Here is a 17,611-nt window from a genome sequence, read left to right as displayed (position 1 = left end):
AGTCCCACGTTGAGTTCCCTGCATGAGCCTGCTTCTCCCTCTGCTGGTATCTCTGCCTCTCTCTCTCTCTCTGTGTCTCTCATGAATAAATAAATAAAATATTTTTTAAAAGTAAAATGAAATTACAAGGCGAAACAGAGCTTATATTGCAGAATTTGCACTACGGTAAAGTCATTTCAGAATCACTAACACTGAATTACAAGTAATGGCCAGCTGCTTTATATACTTGCTGTGCTGTCAAAAGTTAAAACAAGAAGCAAGATTTTAATTCCCACACATATCTGCAGTGAATATGTTTTCTGAGTTTAAACTACACCTCCAGGAGCATTTTTTGGAACCTGAAACAAGTGCAAAGGAAATTTTTCTATTCCAAAGTCTCTTTTACTGTGCAATGGAGGAATGTCCCCTTAACCTTTGACGGGAAGTGATTACTATGTGTCGTAATGGCGTGCTAGGAGGAAAGTATCAAGAGACGGATCTAATGGAGTTCTGTAAATGCTTCCCAAGCAATAAATATGCAAAATTAAAAGCATATGTTCATGGGTTGATATCTGTATTGGCAGCACCTGTCTGTATGTCAGACATTTTCAAAGCTGAAATGTGGGTGGAGGTCTCATTGCAAATGTTTGTCTGCTACTAGTGATATGTAATCAGTTTTGATGATCTGAACCTCAATTAAGCAAAATGTTACCCCTAAATAAAACTTCTATTTTTCTCATTAGTAGACCTATATTAAAAAATAAACCTGTCATCATTATTACCATCTTTTGAATTTTATCAAAAATTTTGTGGAAATTTGTTTTCTCTCATTGAGGACCCACATAATATCCTTGATTTTGTTTACTGACCCACAAAGCCTAGAATTCTTACTATCAGGCCCTTTGCAGAGGTTTGTCAATTCCTACTATGTAGCAATTAAAATGAATGAAGCAGAACTAAATACAACATGGATGAATCTTGCAAATATAGTAAGTATTGAAAGAAACCAAACAAATCCAGAGATGCCTGGGTGGCTCAACTGGTTAACCATCTGCCTTCAGCTCAGGTCATGATCTCAGGGTCCTGGGATTGAGCTCTGCATCGGGCTTTCTGCTTAGCAGGGAGTCTCCTTCTCTCTCTCACTCTCCCTGTGTTCTCTTTCTCTCTCAAACAAATAAATAAAATCTTTTTAAAAAAAAAAAAGAAAGAAAGAAAGGAGCCAAATCCAAAAAGAAACCTATAGTATGAGTCTATTTATATGGAATTCAAAATCAGCACTAAACTGTGGCACTTAGGAGGTAAAAAAGAAAAGAAAAGCAAGGAAATGAATACTGTAAAAATCAAATAAAAATCAGAATAGTGGGGCAGCCCAGGTGGCTCAGCGGTTTAGTGCCGCCTTCAACCAGGGCGTGATCCTGGAGACCCGAGATCGAGTCCCACATCAGGCTCCCTGCATGGAGCCTGCTTCTCCCTCTTCCTGTGTCTCTGCTTTTCTCTCTGTGTCTCATGAATAAATAAATAAAATCTTTTTTAAAAAATCAGAATAAAAATAAATAAAATCAGAATAGTGATAAGTTTTAGAGGATAGGGAGAGGGTTGTGATTGCAAAGGAGTAAGAGGGAGCTTATAGGACTTCTTCACCTGGGTAGTATTTAGACAGGTGAATATTTAACATGTATTCACCAAGCCGCACATTAGTTTTCTGTTATTTTCTTATATGTGTCATACTCTTTAATTAAAAGCTAGAAATATGTGTGCATATATACAAACATATATATACATCCATGATGCTTGCAATATACATAAAATATTTCTGGACAGATCAAGAAATTGGTTAAGTATTGTCAGTAGGCTTAGGGACTGGGAGGAAATAGATATATTTTCCTCATGTTCATTTCCTTTTGTAGTCTGAATTTTTTTACAGTGTACACATATTAAGTTTTCAGTTATAATTCAGCTAATATAAAGTTTATAAGTGCTATAAGTTGGAAACTGAGACCCTGTGAGTTAAACATTTGGATCATGGGGCTCATAAGTGGCAGAACTAGGATATTTCTGGTGATGTCTGCCTTTTGAACCAAGGCTCTGTATAATTGCATCACAGTAATTTTTTGAATGTATTGTTCTGATAATGATTATTTCTTAAAAGATGACATAAACATTTGTGGGTTTTTATGTGTGTGTTGTTTGTTTGTTTATTTTTTACAGATTATCTTTCCTAAAAGAAGCTGTACAAATCATCATAAAGAATTCCTATATCTGTGCTTCTTCCAAGATGTACAGCTCTTATGGACTTGTCAATGTGTAATTCATGAGGAAAGATCTTTATTTTCCATAAACTTCCAATAATTTAAAATGATTTTCAGTAATAATAATCAAATGAAAGAGTTTATTCTCTTTGGTGTTTCCCAGATGCTCTACTTCAAGAGAAAATTTTCTTATGTTTCATTTCAACATTTTGTTAACTACGAGGATATTCTGGCTTAATCAAACAAAAAGAAATGTTACTGAATATTTCTTACATAGTTTTGGCTTGATATTCATGGTACATTGACCTTATCTGCTAAGTTTGAAAGCATCCATACTCCATGACCTGGCATTTCACCTCCTAAATATATACTCAGTAGAAATACATGAGTATATGCATCAACAGGCATGACAAGAATGTTCACAGCAGTACTTTTCTTTATAGCCCCTCAACTAGAAACCCAAACATTCATTGACATTGAAATAAAAAAATAAGCTGTGGCATATCCATATAATGGCACATCAACTTACCCTTGAGCTTTAGATCTAAGAATATTTATGCAACACCCCTATAGAGAGGGTGCTGTTGGAGAGCAATCTGCCCACCCTGTGTGTTGACAAACATTAGGATCCCTCCTCATTTAAAGATTGGTAAATAGGAAACAAACCCTAAAAACAAAAGTATCAACAACAAATCTACCTGAGCCCCATGCATGTTACTCTGAAAGCAGAATAAAAGCCTATCTTAGAAAATGTCCTTCTATAAGAAACAAGAAAATCTTCAGAAGCTACCTGCTGGTGATTTTAATAGGAGGCAAAAAGAAATGGCCTCAGGAAACTGAAGCAGAGAATAATAAGAGCAGATGCCAACAGAGAGATGTAGGCTGGAAAGAAAGGAAAGCTGGTTAATGTGAAAAAAAAAATGCAAAAAGATTAAAAAATCCAGTGAAACACATTTGGATGCAGTTTAAAGAACAAACTTCACAGCAGAGAATAAAAGAGGTGATGTTGCTAATGAAATTAAGTCATCCAGTATGGTTTGGGAAGGATAAAGAGATGAAAATGACAAAGAGGTTAGCTCTGGATGACCAATCCTACAAGCAGTAGGAAATCTTAAAGAAGAAATCAAGACAAATAAAATAGTTTTAACAAAAGATTTTCTGAGCTGAAAAAATACTTGATCATACAACTTTGGAAAGGTTTACCTTGTATTAGGATAACTGTGATCAAGGTAACTTTTCTTCGCCTGAGAATCACTGACAAACAGAAAAGCACTACACAATTAACGAGGGAGTTGAGTTTTGTTCCTTTAAAAATGCTAACCTGTTTGAGGTAAAAGTTATTTGTAAAATAAAAAATCGGGGACACAAGACAGAATGAGAAGAAGCAAATTAGGCAATGGGATAGAAGATAGTGGCAGGGTGGGCTATGGGGAGTGAAGGTGCCATACTATAGCAGGCAACAGCAGACTTATTCTGTAAAGAGCCAGATAGTAACTATTTTAGGTTTTGTGGGTTAGTTTCTGTTGCAATTACTCAACTCTGCCATTATAAGGTGAAAGCAGCAATAGGTAACATATAGAAGGCACATGGTTGTGTTCCAATAAAACTTTACAAGAACTGGCAGCAGCCAGATTTGGCCCTTGAGCTGTACTTTGCCCATCCCTGCTATATAGCAATGAACTAAAGTTGAAATCAATACCTACTTTCATGAAGTGTTTAAAGCAGCTTTTAATAAAGAACATATAATGAAACAATATTTTCTAAAACAATCTTTATGCAGTCTTTGAAAACTAAGATTTGTTTTTAGACAAAAAGGAAAATACAAAGTAATACAGAATTCTCATTAGCTAACTGAAGTTTACCAGGAGGGGAAAATTTTCTCTTACTAGCAAACTTCTACTTATAATGGCTTTAGTTAAAACACCTAAACTTTAATAACCATTGCTCTTAAAAATAAAAGTGATGAGCAAAACTCATGTTTAAAGCATGCGGTCATGGCAACTGAAGCTATGTAGTTGGTTGGGACTAGTCGAATAATCAATAGCAATACACAATCACAATGAGCTGATTTGTAAAGTAGAAAAATTTTTTTTCATGGATGCATAATCGTATACAGTGAACCTTCATGCCACTTAACAAAGGCATTGCCTCTTCTCAACATGCTTAAGAACAGGCAAGGTAAAATCCAAGGAAGAAGTGTGTAGTGTGAGTAAAGGATCTCTTTGGGATGAGAAACCATTAAGTGCAAAATTGTTAGAGATTCCAAATCTTTAGGTGCAGAACCCGAGACAATTTAAAGGCTGAGTATACGTTGATTCAAGAGAACTCTCATCCCCATCCTCAATTCTGGACCCTAGTACCTACCTGGGAGTAGAGTTGCACCTACTAAGACGACTTGGAGTACACTTTTATGCAGCAAGCTACGCAGAGAATTAAAGGCCCAGTTACCAGTAGAATGGAGAATGCTAGCTGGCAAGAGTGATATAGAAGTGGCCTCCAACTGTGCTTACCGCTTGGTGGAACGAAGGCCAAGCTAGCCTCTTAACATTGGAGTAGCCTGGAGGTTAGGAGAATATGCTCTGGAGCCAGATGCTCTGGATTGAAACCCCAGTGTGTCCTCAAACAAGTTACTTGATCTCATTAAGCTTGAGCTTCCTCAAATCTAAAATGGTATAACAATAGAATGTATATCATGGAGTTGGTATGAGGATGTAATGAATTCATTCATGTAAAGGGCTTGGGAACAGCAGCTGGCATATGATAAGCATTCAACAAGTACCATTTAGCTATTTTTATTATCACTATGGGATAGAAGCAAAAGATACGGTGGAGCAAAGTAACTACATCTACCGCTATGCAGAAAGTAGCTCAGTGGATGTCAGTTGCTAACTAATCAGATGAATTTCTCCATCTCACTTGGGGATGAGTGAGAAGGAGAGAGAGAGGAACGAGTGTCCCATGTTCTGTAGAATCCTGAAGTATTGGCAATAAGGGCATATTCTACTAGACACCAGAGCAGTAGAAAGAAGCCATTATGAAGAAGAATTTCCCAGAAAACTTAACTAAAACCATTGAAGGAGGCTTCTTTTATTATAGTTGTCAAAAATTGAGGAAACAGGAAACAAAGACTGTAATAGTTCTTAACCATGGCTGCATGCTAAAATCATCAAGTACTTTAAAGAATTGGTTCTTGGGCCTCTCCAGGCCAATTAAGATAGAATCTTTAGAAGTGGAACCAGGCAAAGGTTTTTGTTGTTGTTGTTGTTGTTGTTGTTTGTTTTTGTTTTTGTTTTAAGTTTCCCAAGTGATCTAATGTACATTCAAGACTTAGAATAGGAGAAATCTTTCCCAAAGTAACTATCTCTCCCCAAGTACTGACCATTCAGAAACTTACCATAGGAGACATATCTTTAGTCAGGCTTTAATGATATTTTATTTCTAAAGCCTCAAAGATTGAAAAGACTAGAAAAAAATTGTGGGCACTGAGCACAATCATAACACTTGTACTTCCTCTGCCATAGCCCATATCACACTTGATTATAATTGCCTGCATAATCATCTCTCTCACCAACTGGACTGTTAGCTCTGAGATGAAGGCAGGAGCTATGCCTCATAAGTACATTTGTTTTTATTCCTGGTACCTGACACAGTTTCTGGCATGTGGTAATCTCTCAATAAGTATTTATTGAATGAAATTCTACACACTTAATATTTGTAAAAGCAAATACTTCTATGATTTGGAAGAACATTTGTGAATATCTTGGTATTTTATGGTATGAAATGAGTTTTTAAAAATAAAATTCTCGATTTATAATATTCATTTCTAGCAAATAAAGGTGTAACTTTTTGTGATTCAACTGGTGAATATTTCACAGGAACCAAGTAAGTCATAAAGGGTGTAGGAGCTTCTATACTACATCCAAAAGGGAGTTTATCCACTTATTCTGGACAAACAACATTAACAACTTTAAAAACCTCCAACAGAGGTTTTAGAGAAATGTTTTTCTCAATAATATTTTTAATAGAGGTTAAAGGCATCATATTAAAATATAACCATAATATCAGCTTCTAATTATGACAGAAAGAAGAGGCCAGCAATTCTCCTCCACTAATAGATAGGGAAGTAGGTAGATAGATGATAGATACATACATACATACATACATACATACATACATACATAGATGATAGATAGATATAACTAGACAAAATTGTAAAAAAAAAAAAAAAAACCTCACCCATTTTAGGGCCTAGAAATCTCAGAGATGGCCAACACTTTAAAAACCTACTAAAGATTCAGGTAAGAACAGCACAGGTCTACACTACCCCTAACCCCCATGCAGCTCAGTCTGCAAGAATGGCAGTCTTCCAGTCTAGCAGTTTTGTTGCCAGAGAGGAAAGACTTAATTTAGGGTGGGGAGATGGGGAGAAATCTTGTGACATTACATGCTAAAGGTAGCACCTTTTCAGTAGTTGATAGAACAATTAAATAAGAAATCAGTAAAATTTAGACAATCTGAACACTACTCATTGCCTTAACCTAATGCTAATCAGAACACTACACCTAACTACCACAGGATATACATTCTTTTCAAATGTACATAGAACATTTGTTGCGATAGATCATATCCTGTGCCATTAAACAAGTCTCAATAAATTCAAAGAATTGAAATAAAATATGTTCTCTGGATGCAAATAATTAAATTAGAAATCAAAAGAAAAAAGTAAAGTTAGAAAATCCCCCAAACATTTGGACATTAAACAATAAATAGCTTTTGGATCAAAAAGACATCACAACAGAAGTTAGAAAATACTTTGACCTGAATGATTGAGAAAATACATCTTTGAAATTTATGGGATGTAACTAAAGCAGTCAACAGATAAATATATACTTTTATATGCTCATGTGGGAAAAGAGGTTTAAAACCAAGTAAATTTCCACATGGGAAAGACACAAAAAGAAAAAGCAAACCCAAAGTAAGTGCAGCAGATATTTTAAGAACAGAAATCAGGGCAGCCCAGGTGGCTCAGTGGTTTGGCACCTGCCTTCAGCCCGGGGTGTGATCCTGGAGAGCCGGGATTGAGTCCCACGTCAGGCTCCCTGCATGGAGCCTGCTTCTTCCTCTGCCTGTCTCTCTGCCTCTCTCTCTCTCTTTGTGTCTCTCATGAATAAATAAATAAAATCTTTGAAAAAAAATCAATGAAACAATAGAGATAACAAAGCCAAAATTTTGTTCTTTGAAAAGGTTAATAAAATTAATTCCTAGCAAAACTTGTTTAAAAAAGAAAACAAATTTCAATGTCAAAATGAGAGGGAGTATCATTTTGGGGAGTGAAAGAAGGAATGTCACTACAGGTCCTATAGGCGTTAAAAGAATAAGGGAGTATTTGGAAAACTTATAACAGTAATTTGATAGCTTACATGGAATGGACAGTCTTGAAACAATTTACCAAAACAGATATAAGAATAAAATGCAATTTCTGAGTAGCTCAATACCTGTTAGGTAAATTGAATTTTTGGTAAAAAAAATTTTCCCTCAAAGAAACCTTCCAAACCAGATGGTTTCAGTGGTGAGTTCATCAATCAATCAATCAAATAAATGAATTCAATCCCATAAATTCATCCAACATTTAAGGATACTGATACTAATTTTATACAAACTCAGAAGATAAAGAGGAAGCACTTCTTGATGAAGTTTTGGAATGTAGGTGAGGTTTGGTGGGGTGAGGTCCAGAACCGACAACCAAGAATTCTTGAGATGTCTTTGGTACAAAATGGTGGTTTTATTAAGGCCCGGGGACAGGACCAGTGGATAGGAAGAGCTGCTCTCCTGGGCCTGTGAGGGATGGCTGATTCCCTCCATCATTCCATGGGAATCAGCCATCCCTCACAGGGAGATAGCATACTCTAAGGAATTTTGGAAGCAAGGTTTCCAGAACCTTGAAAGGGCTAGCTATTGTTGGGGAAAGGTCATTTATTTCCGTCTAATAAAACCTGAGTCATGAGACCCTTCAGGTGTGTATCGGTGGGCCACGTGCTTGGGGATGATTGCCAACATGTATCTTGCAGAGTAGAAATAAAGCAAATTTCTAAAAGTTTAGATTGCCTTTTGCCCTTAGCAAAGTATTAACATCGAGGCAGTTGAGTCTGTAGACTCTGCCTGTTTCAAGGACTTGTCAATGTGCTGCCCCAGGCTTGTGCATTGTCTTCAGCTAGCCCTGTTCCCCCATAACTTCATATCACACTTTTAAGAGGCCAGTAAAATCATAATGCCAAAACCTAACAAAGGTAAGAAAATAAGGTTAAATATCTATATCCTTCATGAATATAGATGCAAAAGTCATTAAGAAAATGTTACCAAATCAAATCCAGCACTACATGAAACAAAACAAAAACCAAGACAATACATCAGGATCAGTGGATTTTTCCAAAGATGCGAGGTTGGTTCAAGATTCAGAAGTCAATATAATTCACTACATTAATAGGAAAAAAGGATAAAAGCATTATGATTTTAATAATCAAAGAAAAATCAAAATGCCTCTCTCATTTGGGATTAGAAATTCTCAAAAAAAAAAAACCCCAAAAACCTAGGAATAGAAAGTAACTTCTTCAATCTAACAAAAGGATCCATATACAAACGTACAGCCTGCATAATATCGGATGGTGAAATACTGAATACCACCCACCTCAATACTGGTAAAAAAGCAAAGATATCCACCCGCACCATTCTATTCTATATTAGCTCTAAATGGTGCAATAAGGTAAGGGGGGAAAAGCATAAAGATTGGAAAGGAACAATTAAAACTAAAAACATTTTGCAGAAAACATCATTGTTTACACAGAACAACCTAAGAAATATTAAAGAATGACTCCTGGACAACTACTATTTAACAAAGTCACAGGACACAGGCCAATATACAGAAAAATATGTATGACTATATACTAGCAATGATTGGAAGATGCAAAAAAATTAAATTCTATTCACAGTAGTATTAAAAGACCTAGACACCTAAAACTTAATAAATTTAACAAAAGACATAGAAGACCTCTGCGCTGAAAACTACAAAACACCATGAAAAAATTAATGACCTAAATGAAGAGATATACAATGTTCATGAACTGGAACACACAATGCTATTATGATGTTGACTCTCCCAACTAAATCTGTAGATTCAATGCAATCACGAAACAGCAGAGGCATTTTGATAAGTAGATTTTAAGATTTACATGGTAAAACAAAGGGCTAAGAAAGAGCCAAAACAATTTTAAACTGGAGGGTATTATGCTAAACGAAGTTCAATCAGAGAAGGACAATCATTATATGGTTTCACTCATACAAGGAATATAAAAAATAGTGAAATGCATAGGGGAAGGGAGGGAAAATGAGTCGGAAAAATAAGAGAAGGTGACAAAACACGAATGACTTCTAACTGGGAAACAAACAAGGGGTAGTGGAAGGGGAGTCGGGTGGGGAGATGGGGTGACTGGGTGACGGGCACTGAGGGGGGCACTTGACAGGATGAGCACTGGGTGTTATACTATATGTTGGCAAATCGAACTCCAATAAAAAAAATATACATATTAAAAAAAAAGAGCCAAAAAGCCATTTTGAACAAAGTTGAATGGTCCATGCTACCTGATTTCAAAACTTGCTATAAAGCTGATTCTAAGACTTGCCAAAAGACCGCATAATGTTAGCATAAGGGTAGATAAATAGATAAATGTTACAGGATATGGAGTCCAGATAGTGGCCCATTCATTTACAGTTAGTTTTTGACAAGGTGTCAGAGCTATGTAATGGGAAAAAGAAAGTCTTTTCAACAAATGGTACTAGAAAACTGAATAAATGAAGGGAGGAATGAGTCTTGATACCTACATCACACAAACACAAATATTAATTTTGTATGGATCTCAGAATTTAAAGCTTAAACAGTAAAACTCCATGAATAAAACATAAGAGAATGTCTTCATGACTTATCTGCAGAGGACCCAAAAAATATTTATCATAAAGAAAAAAGACTAATATGCCTATAGATCCTTCTGAAGAGGGGTTATTCACCTTTATGACCAGGATGGACACAAAACCCAACACACTTCTGAAATAGGCTTTCTTATTTCATTGATCACCTTTCTCAAAAGGACCCTTACCTGTATCTGTATCATTTCCTTGTACAGAGAGGGAAACTGAGACATACACAAAGAAATGAGGCATCCCACTAGCATTGGTGATATCAGCAAAATGGCAGAGTTAGCAGCTCCAAATTCCTGTCCTTCCCTAGAAACATTAAAGAACAAACAGCAACTATTAGAACCAACTTTGCCTGGACTCCTGAAAAAAGTCAAAAGTTTATAACAACCAAGCAGATGCTGAATCAAAAAAAGGACAACTTAAAAATGGTAGGAAAGCGATCACGGGACTTCTGGGGAAGATGGCCGAGTAGGAGGATCCTAGACTCACCTCCTCCCACAGATACACATATATAACACCCACGTCAGTATAAATAACCCAGAAAATAACTCGAAGACCGGCAGAACAGACTCTCCACGGCTAAATGTAGAGAAGAGGCCACAGTGAAAAATGGTAGGGAGAGCAATGACGTGATTGGGAACTAAACTGACCCATGAGACTGTAGGAGGGAGGGACCCACTGGTGTGGGGAGGGAAGAGGAGCAGACCCCAGACCGGGAGGTCCAGGCACAAGCAATCTGCATTGGGAAGACAAACCCCCATAACATTTGGCTTCAAAAACCATAAGACCTAAATTTGTGCATTCATTTTTTTTTTTAAGCTTTATTTATTAATGAGAGACACAGAGAGAGAAGCAGGCTCCTTGCTGAGCAGCAGGGATTCCTGCTAAGCAAGGAGCCCCATGCAGGACTCCATCCCAGGACCCCAGGATCATGCCCTGAGCCAAAGACAGACACTCAACCACTGAGACACCCAGGGGTTCCAACTCTGTGCATTCCTACAATCAGTGTGGCCTAACATCTGGATCTTTAAAAAATCAGTGGGCCCACCCCTGGGAGAATTGGAAGGTTATAAAAAACTGAGTCCCTGTCCTTAAAGAGACAGTGTAACAAACAGCCCCATGGATATATAGCATAGAAGCAGCAGTTTGAAAAATGCCTGACATAAAGGGGAGGAGATTTGTTCACTAATCTCAGAGCATATGCTGGAGGGGTAGGGATATTTGGGAGACTTTAGCAAGAGCAAAAGAGTTGGTGGACATCCTTTCCCTCTCCTGCACTCTAGTTTAGATGTAAGGACAACTGTGATAACCAGCACATTGTGAACACTCTCACCTAGCTGGCTAATGGTTCGCCCTGCACCCCCCTTCTGCAGACTGCCCCCTCCAGCCCAGCCTTAGCAGGGATTTTCCCAGGTGGCTACAGGTTCCCTCCTGCAGCAGACCAGGTGGGACCTTGCTGGCATTGCACCCCCCTTGCTCCCTCATTCTCCTGCAGATCCACCCCATCAAACATGGCCTTGACAGGAGTCCATCCAAACAGCACCACAAGCCTGGCAGTGTGCAAGCAGGCCCAATGGGGGTCAGTCCATTCTAAAGTGACTTCTGCAATCGGAGAAGGACAAACATTATATGGTCTCATTCATTTGGGAAATATAAATAATAGTGAAAGGGAAGGGAGAAAAAATGGGTAGGAAATATCAGAAAGGGAGACAGAACATGAAGACTCCTAACTCTGGGAAACGAACTAGGGGTGGTGGAAGGGGAGGAGGGCGGGGGGTGGGGGTGAATGGGTGATGGGCACTGAGGGGGGCACTTGACAGATGAGCACTGGGTGTTATTCTGTATGTTGGCAAATTGAACCAATACAAAATAAATTTATTATTAAAAAAAATAAAGTGATTTCTGCCCCAGAGAGAAGTAAGAAAAACACACATACCAGTTTGCAGCCCCACTAGTGGGCTGAGCAAGACACCTGGTCTGAGTACAGACCTCACCCCCCAAGGAAAGCTTCTCAGGGGACAAGAGAGGGAGAGTGCCCTGCAGTCCTACGACTCAAGCCCAAAGCATTGCCAGACTAGCTCACTAACAACACAGGAACTAAGCCCTGCCCACAACAGACAAAGCCATTGCAGATGACTGGACTGAAGGCAAATATGACTCAGCCACAACGGTAGGGCCCACACAACACACACACCCCTAAAGCACCAGATTCTGGCAAAGAGGTGATATTGCAGTACAGGGCATTACAGGACCTCTTCTTCAAAGGTCCATGACTTTTAAGAGCAAGAGATCTAGCTGACTTTCCTAACACACAGAAACAGACACAGAAAGTTACACAAAATGAGGAGACAGAAGAATATGTCCCAAATGAAAGAATAAGACAAAATCACAACAAGAGAGTTAAATGAAATGGAGATAAATAACATATCTGATAGAGAATTCAGAGAAATGGCCATAAAGATTCTCACAGGACTTGAGAAAAGAGTGGAGGATCTCAGTGAGGTCCTCAATGAAAAGATAGAAAACATAAAAAAAAAAAAAAGAACCTTTTAGAGATGAAGAACTCAATAACTGAAATAAAAAAAAAAAAACATTAGAGGGAATAAATAGTAGACTAGAGGAAGCAGAACAGATTAGTGACCTGGAGCACAGAGTATGGGAAAGCAATCAAGTTGAATGAACAGGAGAGAGAAAAAAATAATAAAGAGTGAAAATAGGTTAAGGGAATTCAGCCATACCGTCAATCATAACTTTCACATTATAGAGATCCAAAAAGGAAAAGAGAGAAAAAGAGGGAGAAAATTTTATTTGAAGAAATAATAGCTGAAAACTTCCCAAACCTGGGGAACAAAACATAAATTCAGATCCAGGAGGCACAGAGAGCCCCCCCCCCATCAACCCAAGGAGGTATACATCAAGACACACAGTGATTAAAATGGCAGAAAGTGGGCAGCCCCGGTGGCGCAGCGGTTTAGCGCCGCCTGCAGCCCAGGGCATGATCTTGGAGACCCGGGATCGAGTCCCACGTGGGGCTCCCTTCATGGAGCCTGCTTCTCCCTCTGCCTGTGTCTCTGCCTCTCTCTCTAGCTGTGTCTCTATGAATAAATAAATTTAAGAAAAAATAAAATGGCAAAAAGTAGTGATAAAGCAACAAAAGAAAAACAGTTACATGTAAAGGAAACTGCATGAGGCAATCAGTTGGTTTTTCAGCAGAAAACAGGCCAGAAGGGAGACATGATATCATCAAAGTGCTGAAAGAAAAAAACTGCAACTGCAAACCAAAAAACTGTACTCTGTCAAGGCTATCATTCAGAACTGGAGAAGGAGTTTCCCAGACAAAATTTAAAGGAATTCTAAAAACCAGCCTTACAAGAAATGTTAAAGGGGACTCTGAATGAAAAGAAACACCATAAGCAGGAGTAAGAAAAGTAGGAAGCACAGAAGCCATAAAATTAAGTATATCTACAAAAATCAACCAAGGGATTCACAAAATAAAAGGATGCAAAGGGGGATCCCTGGGTGGCTCAGCGGTTTAGCGCCTGCCTTTGGCCCAGGGCGTGATCCTGGAGTCCCGGGATCGAGTCCCACGTCAGGCTCCCTGCATGGAGCCTGCTTCTCCCTCTGCCTGTCTCGCCTTTCTCTCTCTCTCTCTATCATGAACAAATAAATAAATAAATCTTAAAAAAAAAAAAAAAGAATGCAAAGTATGACACCATATCCTAATATGTAGGGGGGAAGAGGAGGAAAAAATTAGTGTTTTTGGAATTGGCTCAAACTTTAGTGAACACCAAGATAATATAGCCTGCTATATGCACCGATGTCATATACCAACCTAATGGTAACAACAAATAAAAAACCAGTAATAGATATGCAAAAAAAGAGAAAGGAATCCAACTATATCACTAGAGAAAGCCAACAAACCATGAGAGAAGAGAGTAAAAGAACAGAAGAACCACAAAAACTATCATAAACAAGTAACAAAATGGCAATACATACATACAATAATTACTTTGAATGTAAATGGACTAAATGCTCCAATCAAAAGACATAGGGTCATAGAATGGATTAAAAAAGCGAGATCGAACCCCATGTTGAGTGTAGAAACTACTTAAATAAATAGAAGTAACTTACTTTTTAAAAGGCCTACCTATATGCTGTCTATAAGAGACTCATTTCAGACCTAAACATACTTACACTTTGAAAGTAAAAGGTTTGGAAAACATTTATCAAGCAAATGGAAGTGAAAAGAAAACCAGGTTAGGGCAGCCCCAGTGGCGCAGCGGTTTAGCGCCACCTGCAGCCCAGGGTGTGATCCTGGAGACCCAGGATCAAGTCCCACGTCGGGCTTCCTGCATGGCCTGCTTCTCCCTCTGCCTGTGTCTCTGCCTCTCTCTCGCTCTCTCTGAATAAATAAATAAATAAATCTTAAAAAAAAAAAAAACCAGGTTAGCAATACTTCTATCAGACAAAATAGACTTTAAAACAAAGACTGTAACAAGAAACAAGGAAGGACACCACATAAAGGGAACAATCCAACAATAAGATGTAACAATTGTAAATATTTATACACCCAACATGAAAGCATCCAAAGACATAAAGCTGCTGATAATAAATATAAAAAAGATCATTAATAGTAATACAATAATAGTAAGGAACTTTAACACCCCATTTACATCGATGGATAGATCTTCCAAACAGAAAATCAACAAGGAATCAGTGGCTTTGAATAATGCATTGGACTAGATGGAGCTAAGAGAGAGATTCAGAACATCACATCCTAAAACAGTGGAATACACATTCTTTTCAACTGCATGTGGAACATTCTCCAGAAGAGATCACATGCTGGTCCACAAAACAAGTCCCGACAAATTCAAAATTGAAAAGTCATGCATCCTTTCCAACTACACCACCATGAAACTAGAAAACAAGCACAAGCAAAATCTGGAAAGAAAATACATACATGGAGGTTAAATAACATGCTACTAAACAATGAATGGGTCAACCAAGAAATCAAAGGGGAAATCAAAAAATACATGGAGGGACACCTTGGTGGCTCAACAGTTGAGCGTCTGCCTTTGGCTCAGGGCTTGATCCTAGAGTCCTGGAATCGAGTTCCACATCGGGCTCCCTGCTTGCAGCCTGCTTCTCCCTCTGCCTGTGTCTCTGCTTCTTTGTGTGTGTGTGTGTGTGTGTGTGTGTGTCTCATGAATAAATAAAATATTTTTAAAAAATACATGGAGACAAATGAAAATGAAAATACTGGTCCAAAATCTTTGAGATGCAGCAAAAGAGGTTCTAAGAGGGAATTTTACTCTGTAGTTAAGAATCTATTTCTTGGTTTGGCTCTCTCTCTTTTTTCCCCCTTTGCTAGTTTGCTGATGATTACCAGAAGGGAGGTGGGTCAGGGGACAGCTTATATTTCAGGAGTGCACTTATTATGATGAGCACCTTGTGTTGTGTGGAAGTATTGAGTTACTATATTGTACACCTAAAACTAATATTACGCTGTATGTTAACTCTTTTAAATAAAAGTTTTTTTAATTTATTTTTTATTGGTGTTCAATTTACTAACATACAGAATAACCCCCAGTGCCCGTCACCCATTCACTCCCACCCCCCGCCCTCCTCCCCTTCTACCACCCCTAGTTCGTTTCCCAGAGTTAGGAGTCTTTATGTTCTGTCTCCCTTTCTGATATTTCCCACACATTTCTTCTCCCTTCCCTTATATTCCCTTTCAATATTATTTATATTCCCCAAATGAATGAGAACATATAATGTTTGTCCTTCTCCGACTGACTTACTTCACTCAGCAAAAGTTTTTTTTTAAAGAGGGATGTTTATAGCAATACAGGCCTACTTTAAGAAGCAAGAAAAATCTCCAACAACCTGACCTTCCATCTAACAGAGAAAAAGAATGAAACCAAAACCAATAGAAGGAGACAAATAATAAAGATTAGAGCAGAAACAAATGAAATAGAAACTGGAAAAAAAAAAAAGAAAAAGAACAGGTCAATGAAAACAGGAGCCACTTCTTTGAAAAGATCAACAAAATTGATAAACCTTTAGCCACACTGATCAAAAAGAAGAGAGAAAGAGGACCCCGACAAAACCAGAAACGAAAGAGGAGAAATAATAAACAGCACCACAAGGAAAGATGCAAAGAAAGATTTAGGAAGTAACATGCTTGCCCAGGACGGGACACACGTTCAGAAAAGACATGTGAGGACCCTAAGCTTCTGCCACCTACCTGAGCACACCCCAGAGGGGTCCTAAGAGATTTTGAGGAGGACCACTGGACTGGTTGCTAAACACCTGCTTTCCTCAGGCTCCACCACTAGTGTGATACTCCTGTAGGAGACTTGCTCTGTTGTTCTTTCTAGACATAAATATTCCTTGACCAGGTAACACATTCCATGAATTCACACTAAGGAAACTCCCTAGGCTAATTAGATCTGCTTTCCCCTAAAGAATGACTTAAGAGCTCCAGATTTTTGGTTCCTGCAACAGACAACGTGCAGAATGGAGGTCAGACACTCGAATTTCTCCTCCTCCCCATCTGTGCTGGAGGCTGACTCAGACTCTGGTCGCAGGCATCCGGATGCTGAATAACCACGGTGTCTTTTCTGGCTGGTTTCTTAGCTTCGAGGTGTGCCTAATGTTGAAGCTGCACTTACGGATGGCAGAGGCCCCGCAGTCCCACAGCCATCCTCCTGCCTTCCGGTCCACGAGCTCACAAGACACCCAGAAGACCCCTGCAGAAACCTGAGGATAGCTTCTTTGCCTCAGTGATTTTAGAACATGTTCTTACTTCCCTGTTTTTGCTGTAAATAATTCACCATTTTTATAAGCGAGATAAGGTCAGGCCCTTGTGAGCCAGGAGAGATTTGAGAGATGATGAAAGCTACGTATTTTGCACACAACGCGAGGACTTCTGGCACACTGCCCCACTTGAGCTGGGATCCTGCTTTCCTATTCTCCCCTAGACACAAAAACGCCTATCTTTCCAAAAAGGCCAATTTTTTCAGGACTTTTTTTTTTTTTTTAGAGTAGTTATAGGTTCACAGAAAAATTGAGAGGAAGGTACAGATATTCCGCATCTGCTCTGCCCCTGCATGCGCTCAGCCTCATAGCCTGCCCATTATCAACTCTCCCCACCAGAATGGTACACTAGTTGCAACCACTGAACCAACCCTGCTACATCATCATCACTCAAAGTCTAGAGTTTACATTAGAGTTCACTCTTGGTGGTGTCCATTCTAGGTTTGGATAAATGACATATTTAGTGACATGTGTCCACTGTTACAGTATCATCCAAGAATGTTTACTCTGCCTTAAAAATCCTCAGTGCCCCCAGAAAGAGCCATTTTTAATCTTGGAAACATAGGTTTTCTGGAGTGAGTCAGTCTTCTCACCCC

General features: G+C 38.6%; 1 protein-coding gene and 1 long non-coding RNA gene across 5 annotated transcripts in view; one reads left to right on the top strand and one right to left on the bottom strand.

Moving 5' to 3' along the window:
• Nucleotides 1–6,048, top strand: part of CFAP91 (cilia and flagella associated protein 91) — a 104,377-nt gene extending 98,329 nt beyond the window's left edge. For all 4 annotated transcript variants that reach the window (XM_072812341.1, XM_072812342.1, XM_072812339.1 and 1 more), the window contains one exon: nucleotides 2,188–6,048. The gene's annotated coding sequence lies outside the window, so the exon portion shown is untranslated. The remainder of the gene's footprint in view (nucleotides 1–2,187) is intronic.
• Nucleotides 1–17,122, bottom strand: part of LOC140625093 (uncharacterized) — a 56,719-nt gene extending 39,597 nt beyond the window's left edge. Inside the window, exons 1-2 of the long non-coding RNA XR_012024469.1 lie at nucleotides 16,444–17,122; nucleotides 10,376–10,502 (exon numbers count right to left, since the gene is read on the bottom strand). This is a non-coding gene — a long non-coding RNA (uncharacterized lncRNA). The remainder of the gene's footprint in view (nucleotides 1–10,375; nucleotides 10,503–16,443) is intronic.
• Nucleotides 17,123–17,611: the final 489 nt, after the last annotated feature.

Source organism: Canis lupus, chromosome 35 (assembly GCF_048164855.1).
Source record: "Canis lupus baileyi chromosome 35, mCanLup2.hap1, whole genome shotgun sequence".
NCBI classification, from domain to species: Eukaryota; Metazoa; Chordata; class Mammalia; order Carnivora; family Canidae; genus Canis; species Canis lupus.
The sequence above is the reverse complement of the archived record's forward strand: the minus strand, read 5'-3'. Positions and strand labels throughout refer to the sequence as shown.